Below are 11352 nucleotides of genomic sequence, written 5' to 3' on the forward strand. Positions count from 1 at the left end.
ATGGAACTTATTTTTGTATTAAAAACATTTTAAAAATAATCACCCAAGCTACAGCAAACATACAGATAGAAAGTAATTGTGTTCGTATTTGAATTCTGTACTTCAACCCACCTTTGATCAACTTGATTAATATTCCTTTCAAAAGATTTTATAGCTGGTGTACTTCATGAACACAATTAAAGTAGATTAATCTGTTCTGAATTCTACGTTTCATAAAATTACTGTTCCTCTGATTAATTTTACAAAAAACACGTGTAACTATGTACGAATGCATTTTTCTCATTGATAAAACAAGCCTGTGACACAGCTTCCAGTACTGGCCAAGAGATACCACTGTGAATATCTAATAAATCAGCAAGCCTGATGATGCAATGTCATGTGAGCTAATACACAAAATACTACGCTTCTTATTCAAGTAAAAGAAAAAATAGCCCAATTCTCAGCTTGTAGCACCCGCTCAGCTAAAATGCAATTTTTCAGGTGTTGGGACCTGTGGGATAATGCCACCAGCAGTCAAGGCGACTCTAGCTGATCCACAAACCTTCCTCTACTGAAGACAGCAATAAAATTTTAACCAAATTCAATAGCACGGCTTCACACAGTTGACTTTCAGAGACCCTGGGCCTGAACAGGACCCGTCTGACTCCCGATCTGGAAGGGAGACTCGCTTTGCCCTTACCAGCACTGCCCTGAGCAGGTCGATGTGGCCTCACCCCATAAATCCCCTCGCCGGGCGCTGTAGCTAAGCACCGCTGAACTCAGGTACCCTCTAGGAACACTGCGACGTTGTAATTAGCAGTGAGACTTGTCATGCATTCCCCAGCCAGAAACGAGGGTTGCTGTGGCCACTGGAGTAGAAGAATGTGAAAAGTGATTGGGGAGGAATAAAAAAAGGCAGGTAACAGCAGAAAAAAACCCCAGTGTTAATTTTTTTATCTCCTCTTAGAACAACACAACAATCACCAGTTATCAGCTGAACTGTCAAACAGGTATTACAAGAAACAGTGGGGCTTTTTGAAGAATAAAATTTCCTTTAAATTCATTATTTCAGTGGGGAGGAGAAATGATACACAGAAGATACCTCTGACATGAGCCTCTTCATGTCTAAATTATGTTAGGTTTTGGTTTGGTTTTTTGGAGAAATGATGTATTTAACATCCTGTTTGCAGTGCAACAGCGACCTAAACCCTTCTTTTTATTTTTTGGCAAATGCTGCGCATCACTCCTGGTAAGCTTACCATTAACTGTGAACTGCTAACGTGTCTTAGTGTGGTTTGCATGTTCCTACGGCAAGCCTAAACAGCATTTAGAAAACAATGATATCCCCAGGCCCGCACTGTCGTTCCTGAAGCACAGATTAAGCGTGGTATTCTGCTCAACAAGCTCATCACTGTTAAGTAACTCATCAGAAAATAAAGAGGGAATTATCAAATGGGAATTGCCAAGTAATTAGTTCTCTGAAGCAGATGACATACAACTGTTAAAGGGAGGGGCTTCCCTGTTAGTCATATGTCAGAGTAGAGCCTACTAATCTGTAAATAAAAATGCATTGCATATGATTAGTGCTATGGGTTTTTAACCACTAGTGGTACAGGGAGAATAAACTGACAGCTTCTTCTAGTGCAATAATCCACTAGGGTTTGGGTTTTTTTTTCTCTCTTGCATACAGTGAATTTTCAAACCATTCTGGATCTGCTTGCTGTCAGACTATCTGGGGAAAGCTACGAACACGGCAGAGTACCAGGGAGGGGATGTGCTTGGGGGCTGAGGAAGAGCAGAAACACTTTTACTATCGTACTAATTTGAAAAATCACTCTCTACTCAGTTACTACACATGGCACTGAAAAAGAACTGCACCAACGCGAAAACATCCACTAGCACAAAAATTCCAAGCACGGTAAAGGAGGATTAAGCCTGCTTTTTGTGATTATCCCTCTCCATTAAAGCCTAACTTTCTTTTAAGTAGATGGCCCCACAGAAGCATTAAATCTACAAAACCACAAGGACCTTCACGCGTGGGTACCTGACAAACAAAAATGCAGTAACAGTACAACCGTATGTTCTAATACGAGCCAGAAACACTTCCAACATTTGTATTTTTTATAGAGCGAAGAACAATTCAATAAATGCTCAAGTCAGGTTTTCAGCTACTCCCAGAATGGGCTGATCACTGGTGAGTAACTGTTCAGAAAATAAAGAAGGAATTATCAAACTTGGGGGTTGCCTCCATCGCGGGATCTCAGCACCAGAAACCCTTCAGCTAACACACTCAAATCCAGGCGCCGCCACGTGGGCTAACTTTCAACCAGAAGCACACCCCCGGGTACCGAGGGCTAACTTTCAACCAGAAGCACACCCCCGGTATCGAGGCACGGCGAAACCCACTGGCGTGCCACACATGGGAGGGAGAGGCCAGGAGGAGGGCGGGCACGCACAGATGCCGAGGCTCGAGCACAACTGGCACATCCCACCGCGTCACCTCACCACCGCCAGCCCTCGGCACGCACCCGTCTCTCTCAATGCTTACCCTAACAGCCGAAAGCCCAAACTTTACAGCAACGCTAACAAAGTCACAGCGCGTGGGACAGCAAGCCTCTTACCACATTTGCAGATACTCCTTCTTAAAGCAGAAGTCGGAAGGCAAATCAAACCTCAGGCCTCGGCCTACCCTGCACGACGAACACGAGCGCTGTGTTTTTCTGTAGACGGATCGCTATGCCCAACTCCATTTACGCTTCAGACTGTGCTACAAGACTTTGGCTCAGTCAGACACCAGACCTTCAGTATCTGCTGAAGGAACACCAGAGCAAAAACCTGAAAGGTCAGGGCTGAGGTGAGGGGGTAAGGGCTGAGGAGACGGCAAAGCCTCATTTCTAAGATGCCAGCCTGCACTCGCGTTGCTTCATTTAATTGACCTTACAGTTACTCACTCACTTACACACAAAACAAACAATCTTTTAAAAAATAAAATTATTTCTAGTTACTATCCAATTATACCTAGTTCACATCTCCATTAGGCTTGTGCTCTTAATATGTTCCAAATCTCCACTGCAAATTTTCTTTTAGCCCTACAGCTACTGTAGGCCTTACTAAACAGTATTAGAGGGAAGAAATAAAACCGGCTAGGGTAAAAGGACACCGATATGGCCATCAGAAACTCACCACTGGACATGCTAATATAGAGATGGATTAGCCATTTTTATGTTCACTACAGAGTATTTTAAAAAGACAGATTGTGGTCCATTTACAGCGAGCAGGAGCCAGAAGTCTGCATAAAACAGAAATTACGTCTTACATAAAAAATAAGCCATATTAGATAGTGCACAGCCATACTTATGGAAAATTCAGCACAAAAAATTTCTTATAAATGGGCTGTGGCTGTAAACTCAACCCAATACTATAATATGATTAATAGACATCAAGTGACTCGACAGTGGAAAAGTTTAAAAAGAACTCTTTAGTTGTTAAAACGTCCAGTGTCTCACGCAAAATCCTCTCCACACAACTGTTTAAAAGAAAGCGTTGAGTCATTTGCCTACGTGGAAGGAGGCAGTGCATGCTCTGAGCAAGTAACAATAACTCCATTTTTTTTAGAGCAGGCTAAAATTAACTAAAGTCATGATTTTAAAAAAAAAAAAAAAAAAAAAAAAAAGAAAAAGCTTTATCTCTATTTATTTGTTTTTATTTTATTTTTACTAACCCCCGTGTCCTTATTCAGGCAGGATGCTTAGCAGGCTCTGCAGGGATGCTGCTTGAATCGGAAGGGTAAGCACACCTGGAGCTGCAAAATGACTCCCTGAAGCCACGCGATTCCTCGGGCAAGTAAAGCCATGAAGGCACACGTGTGGCCATTAGGCCTAAAGTAAGGTTTCAGTCAATGCGTTCAGTCAAACGCGCCCAATGTTCGGTCCCTCTGACAAGACTCCGTGGTAATAACCCAGGTCTGACTAAACTGGAGCCGGGGCTGTTGCCACCTTCACCCCGAAACAAATGTGAAAGCCGGAAAAGATGACGGGTCCTAGCATGCGATGCTCTGTCTCGAGCTGTGAAACCTATCTGTGGCTGCTCACTGCACGGCACCGGGTCACATTTCTTTCACGTGTTACTACTGTGAGCTCCCGCTTGTCGCATCCAGTGACAGAGAAAATGTTTGTAAGCAGGCAGTCTCTACCCCAGTAACTTTTATTCCTGATTTATGATCGTTCCCTAGAGAAAATGAGAACTAACTAATGAGGCCAACAGGGGTACCCCAAACTTGGTGTCCGACAACAGGAAAAGGAGCCAAAACGAGTCCAGTCTACGGTCCACAAATACAACTCTACTTCCAGATGAACCCGTATGGAAAAAAGCAGCGTAGTACCATATTCCTGTCATGCCTCTGCACCAGACTTAACTAGGTTGTATTTTCTATCCAAAATGTTTGCTTAACATCTAATATATCCTTTCTCATGCAATCGCAGGAAATGCCAGATGCTAAAATATTCAAGGTGACTTAGCAATACATTGTGGATAACACAATCTGATTATTCCTAGGACTTGACCAATATACTATAAACAATTACTTCCTCTAATTAAGAGATATAAGCCTTTCCTATAGTAATCACTTCTGCAAATAAATGCAATTTCATACAACCCAAGCTAATTCTGGAAAAAAAAAAAAAATGAAATGCTTTGTGGAAGTTATAATATTGTAACAAAAAGCCTCCTTCTATTTGATCTCCCGAGTCAATGGCTGCTACAAAGTCAGTTTTCTTCCAAATCGAAAAGATGAAATGTGTCAGTGCATGGGCACTTTGGTTGTTCACTCTCAAGAAATTCTTCTTGCTCTGAAGAGATGTAGTGGTTACAATCCACCCCCACCATTCAAGTTCACTTGTAAACCGTAACAGGCATGTCTTTGCATGTAACTACTTGGTCAGACAACTTCCCCTTAAAGCACAGCACCCTTCCCCACAGCCACAATAAAATGTAAATGACGTGCTGCATACTTTGCTATGACATGCTGTATGCGTTAAAAAGTTATTCCACAATGGAGACTTTCTGATCAGCCCCTCATAAACAGAACACTGTAGTAATTAAGGTTTCTGGCTGTAAATAGGAAAAAAAAAAAAATCCTTTCATTTTCTGCAAGTAACCACTGCATTTCATTTTCTTTTATTTAAAGACACAGGCAATTATCTTCCAACCCTTTATCTTTCTTCTTTTTTTTTTTTTTAAGCATTAGCAGTATTGCCAATCCCAAGCACTCAAAAATCATATAGCAGGTCCAAAAACCAGGCTGGCTTAATGACAACCAGATTAAAGATATAAAATAAGAATTTATGTCCTTTTTATTGGCAGTACGATCGTTGAGCCTTGAGACTTGGTTTTTTCAAGGTATTCTCCACAACCATATGGGAAGGAGACAGAGAGGAGAGGGAGAGCAGACTGATACATGTGCACTATTACATCCTGTCTGGCTACAGCATTTCAGGGGGGAAAAAAAAAAAAAAAAAATCAGAAGAATTGAAAACGTTCCTCAAACCAGAGTAAAAGACACCCAGGCACGTCAGTAGCAACTAGGCATCCTGGGAAGTATCCTTGTGCCAGACAAAGTTTAGTGCACGGGAGGAACTCAGGACACTGGAAAAGTCAAGCAGGCTGCAAGCAACAAGGACCACTGAAAGCGTTCATAAAAGTGCAGGAAGGATTTATACAATTTTACGCATGGTGTTTTACAACAAAAAACAAAGCCTGTAAACTTTTCCATTCATACTATCATCTTTTAGTAACTGAATATGCTCTGACCTGAGGTGAGCATAAAACCACTCATCTGGAACCCACTGTCCTGTAAGTCACAGAACTGAGTCACCAGAGTTAATGGAATTTTTCTGATGAGAGTTTCTCAAGGACCTCTACTGCCAGGCAAGGGAAGTACAAACGTACAACGGGTAGGTAATCATACAGACACGGGTAAGGTGTCCACGCTGATTAAAACCCAGAGCAGACAGCGTACACTTGTTAGAGGAAATCAAAAGCAGCTTATTCTCACCTTATTGGCAGTGCATATCTGTATGGTGAAGACAAAAATGAAGGTGGTCACTGTCCTACAGGGGTCAGGAATAAATTCACAGCTTGTATTGCTTGCCCATCTGGCTTGGCCTGCGATGTGACTGTTGATCCAGGAGTTGAGGAGATGGAAACCAAAACAAAAAGAAACAAAGCCACAGTTAAGAGTCAAACAATTTACAACATGCTAGGACATCCCCATGAAGACCGAGAGAGACTGCTTTTGCACAAATGAACTATGGATTTAATCCTGCAGACAGAGCACATGTACAGCAGAGAGCAGAGCCCATTTATTCAAACAGAGTGCTCTTTTCCTAAATGGGATCTTAATGAGATGAAGAATCATAAGTGAGTTGAGACGACCGTCTTCACGGCCAACAGAACATATTTTATTTGAGGAAGAGCATCATCCAGAAAACATACTGCTGCAACTACTACTATGAGGTGAAAAATAATCCGCTTTGGGAATGTGACATTACATTGTGCGCTATTTTTTCATTAATGGTGGCATGCTAGAGTTGATGCATATCGCTGCAAATTCCCAAATAATATAAACAAAGGGAAATTCTAACAATGTGAATTTTTTTTTCTATTTCTGTATTTTTGCTCAGTAAAATTACGAAGAGCTAGCATTGAATTTCTGCTGACATCACATGTTAAACAAAATACATTTTGTTTTTGCACTTGGAATCTCACCAAATATTTTTATCACTCTTGGGACAATAAAAGGATTTAGGGGGACCATTTCTCCCTCACTGAGAAGCATTTCTGTTGTTTCAGTTTATGAGCATACTTACTCGTCCTATTTATGGAAGGATTTACACACATACTTAACTCCAGATAGGTTCTTTAATCAATCCTCATTCAGCAAAACCCTCACTGGGACATGTACTGAAGTAACTTTGCAGACTGGGACCAATGCATGCACACAGATTTGCATGCGTTGTACAACCATCTCAGCCTACAGCTTTGAGGGAACAAAAAAACAAACAAACCCAACCACAAAGCATTACATTCTCAACGCGTGCACTGAGATCAAAAAGGAATTATGGTCATCGATCTGGTTTTTGTCTTTTTGCAAAAGTCAGGAGTCTGCAAAGTTTCTTGCATTTGAAAACATTAGTCATGTATCGGCTTAGCCAAAACCAAGCAACTTCTTTATATAAAGAATGTGAACCACTGAACAAGCCTCCAAAATACAGTGCCTTTGTCCAAATACCTATTTACTTATTTATCACACTTAAAGAGTCTTGCATAAAAGTAAAATGAAAGGATGAGGTCAGGATTTTCAGTTTGCAAAGCGCAGGCTATTGAAGTCACTGGAACACAGCACGTCACTTCTTTGCAATGAAATATTTACCTGTGCCAAGCCTGTCGTACTTCCGTTTCTCATGCTAATTATATTTTCACTTGTTAAGGCAGAGTAGGCTGCAGCAGCCTCAGAACTGAGACCCACAGCTGCAGCTGTTACCTGCACCCTGTGAACTGCACCCACGGTACCTGCGCAGCCCTCCAAAAGCCGCCGAATCCCTCACAACCCGGCGTGCTTAGCTAAGGCTGTCACGCAGCCCGACTTCTCTCCAGCGGCACCAGCGTGAGCTGCCTCGCACGCTGGAGTAGGCTTGCCGGCAGCCAGTGCTTCAGACCATCGATGCAATTCTGACAGGCATTTCCTTCAGAGCCTGCCATACTTCTTTACTGCATTTCCCCTTCAATTAGCGCACCACGACAAAAGCAGCACACTCTGTGAACAACGACAATGAGAAGCCGGACTGCCATCTACTCGGATGGGCTGCTTAAACTTCAGCAAGGGGAAAATTAGGCCTGGATTTTGTTTTACTAGCTACATTACTGAAACCATTGTTTTTAAATTCCAATGTTTAAATCCTTAGTTGCTTTTCAGGCGACTGCATTTAAGTGTCTATTTTCTTAATTAACAGGAAACTAGGCCACTGGATCTATTACATAAAAAAATTTCGGTTAAGTGAAATTCCAGGTCTCTTGTAAACGTCTTTTAACACAAGACCGGTTTTTTCAACCTTCCTAAATAAATTCAGCCAGGCCAGAAGGGCAAGGGAGAAAAGTTGCACTGCTTATGTTCAAAAAGTCTTTTAGCTATGTATATATGGCCTTTCTGAAAATAATTGCCTTCGAATGCTCTTAGTCACATAGGTAATTTGTCTTACAATAAAATATGTATAAGCAGCATGCGGCCCACAAAGGCTCGCTCTACAGGAGTCGTCCTGCGCGCGATGATTCCACGCGCTCCCGCCCATCCTCCTAACGGGCTCCTCTATTCCGAGCCATCTCCTCAGTACGGAGGCCCAAAACGGAGGCGACCGCGCCGAGGATACGCTCACCTAGCAAGAAGGGCGAGTTAAGTCGTGGCACTGAAAAGCTGCACTTCGGGTGTAGGGACCTGCCCGCCAACTCGCCGTCCCCTCACCCCTGCAAGGAGGAACACCTCTGCTCGGCTGGCAGGCTGAGACCTGCAAACTCATCACACCGAAGCCAAGGCTGCCAGCTGCCTGGCACTGCAGGAGCTGAACCTACCGACAGGCCTTTCCCATTACCTCCTCCAGCTCCGGTGCTTTACCATCAGAGCGATTAAAATATCTGTTTTACTGAGATATTTCTGGCTTGCATTATGTTCCAGCCTGGTACTACAAACGCTCGGGAGCTGGGGGTGCTGATGATTTCTCATCATCGAGACGTGAAATCCTCCGGGCCAAGTTCAATATTAGTGTAAGTGCACGCAAGATTAGTGACTGGAATAGGGGTGTTAACCACTTCTGCAGACGCTTAATGCAGGTCCTTAATCAGGCAAAAATCCTGTTTAGGCCCAGGGTGCTTTTTGCCGTAAAAAGATAGAGAGAAAAATAAAAGTGATACGCAGCAGATCACTTTCTGAGCTCTGTTACTCTACTACATGCCTGGATTGAGGCCAATAAATGGAGTTATTCTAGATATACACCCATGTAAGTGGCTCACAATCCCGTCCCCTGGAACCGCTCCAGATTTATGACATTAGAACAGAGTGCCAAATTTGGTGCCTTTAAAAAATTAGACCTACGTTTGTGAAAAAGTGGCTCAAAAGAGCGGCGTCCAAACACTGGGAACGAAGACAAATATACATTCCTTGGTTAAATACATTTTTAAGAGCAGTATGCAGTTCGAAGCTGATCAGACTGTGTATTTTTTCAAGGTATTACTAACTTTGTGGCAGAAAGTCTCCTGCTCTCTGGCTATAGTATTTTGATGAGCACAAATGCAAAAAAAAAAAGGGGGGGGAGGGGGGGAACAACCAAAAAATACCAGTATCAGAAACAAGTTATTTTCTGATGAGAAAAATGTTTTTAATAGTATATACTTAGTTTTTTATCAGAAGAAAAATGAAGGCAGCTTTCGCCTAAAACACAAAAGGGCCTAGACCTTACTAAGGACTATGAGGAGGCTTAGCAAACCTAAGTGACTATAGTGATATCAGGTATCACCGATTTTAATTTTACTGGCCAGAAGGTGTAAAATACAGTATGTGAGTGGGGAATAACAAGCCTGTGGCCTAAAATAGGAATGCTGGAATGGGAACTGTCACGAACACAAAATATGAACAGCCACCAAACAGTTAAACCAGCCAGCCAGCAAAAAAAAAAAAAAAAAAAAAGAAAACTCCAAAGAAACTTTTACGCAAGCTTATATAAGCAAAAAGCATTTTTGCAAAGTACCCCACCTTTCTTAAGTTGCTAATAATAAAGGCAAGTGGAACCGATGATACGGCTAACCTGCTAAGCGTGCCACGTACCGTCCCATCTGCCTGACACTACAGCCGGCAAAGAACACCCTTCCCGAGAAGTTCAGCTATTAGGAAACCACCACCGGCATCCTTCAATTTTCGGCGAGCCCGGAGGCGGTGGCCGTGCCAGCCGTACACCACCCACCACCGTGGCACAACAGGGCACGAGGCAGGGCTAGCGGTAGCCCAGTGGGTCGCCCGCCAGCCGCACACACACCTGAATGGACGGTGAACACCGTCTGTTACCATGGCAGCCTGATCTAATTACATGACTGATCAGGGCTGGAGTAAGCGCGCTGAAAGCCTACACCGCTGACATGTCGCTACATGATGAGACAGACAGACAGACAGACAGACGAGCGCAGAGGCTAATCTATCGACCTCTGCCTTCTGTAAAAAGTGAGGAGATTACAGCCACCCTTCAAGAAAAAAAAACAAAAACCCAACCCTGCTGCCCGTAAAATACCGGGCCGGTTTTACGAACAAATTAGGTGCAATAACGTGCAATAACGTGCAATTACAACTTACTATTATCTCGCAGCATTGCAAAAATAACTACGGCGTAACATTTTCCCCGGCCATTCTCAATTTCCCTCTCCCTCATTCACAACCCTTGCTCCCTATCATAAAACCGAGCCGTCTCCATCACCCGAACAGAAATAGATTAACGCGAAGCCAGGATATTCCTTTAGGGGAAGGCTTCATTCGAAACTGAAATTAAAAGTCCTTGACTTCTCGGTGTGTAAGCAGAGTAACTCACTACGCCTGACCACATCTGACACGTAAAGTAACCATTACTGCACAAAATACATAACCGTGAGTGTTAAAGTGTAACCTGCGTTACAAAATATGGATTTCTTTACCATATGAAAGGGAAAAGGTCTCTGGCAAAGGTCATCTACCCGCACCCTTGCCGATCTGCACACAGAAAACATTTGTAAAGGAGGAAGGTTTTACAAACAGGGATTTCTTCGCCTGGGCAGAAGAGGAATGCTTAAAATTTTTCCCCCGTTCTATCAGGAGTTGGGGCTCACGGGGGAAGAGATGCTGTTCGGAGGAGTCCCTATTACACAGCATACAGTAAACAAAATAAAAATAGCCTGTCGCTCTCGTTATCTACACAGCGCATTATATAACGGGTTTCCAACTTGTTTTCTTTTCTATTATTACTCTTCGGTAATTCCTCCTCTTCAATAACATGGAAATCGCTCCCAATTCTGTCATTTTATTATTATCACTATTACTATTACAGTAGGAGCTAACGTTTTCCAGCACGCTTTAATTTAGACTTTAATATTCTCAGGAATACGCGCTGAGGGATTCAGCACCCACAGACATACAAGGGGGTCATTTATTTGTTTTCTACCGGTAAATTACGACGCCTTAAGCAAAAATAATAAAAAAAAAAAAACCACCAAAAAACCCCAAACCCCCACCACTCAACCACCCGCCCGACCCAAGCGAACCCCGAGGCGGAGGGGGAAGGGGTGGGTGAGCGGCAGGAGGGCAGC

General features: G+C 43.0%; 1 protein-coding gene across 5 annotated transcripts in view; it reads right to left on the reverse strand.

The window, feature by feature from the left end:
* Nucleotides 1-11352, reverse strand: part of ATXN1 (ataxin 1) — a 228012-nt gene that overhangs the window by 215486 nt on the left and 1174 nt on the right. For 4 of the 5 annotated variants that reach the window (XM_035893514.1, XM_035893509.1, XM_035893510.1 and 1 more), the window contains exon 2: nt 6032-6152. The gene's annotated coding sequence lies outside the window, so the exon portion shown is untranslated. Of the gene's footprint in view, nt 1-6031; nt 6179-11352 lie in introns of those variants that run through there. The other variant, XM_009637948.2, reaches the window with a different exon arrangement.

Source organism: Egretta garzetta, unplaced genomic scaffold (assembly GCF_000687185.1).
Source record: "Egretta garzetta isolate BGI_Z169 unplaced genomic scaffold, ASM68718v1 scaffold14, whole genome shotgun sequence".
Lineage (NCBI taxonomy): Eukaryota > Metazoa > Chordata > Aves > Pelecaniformes > Ardeidae > Egretta > Egretta garzetta.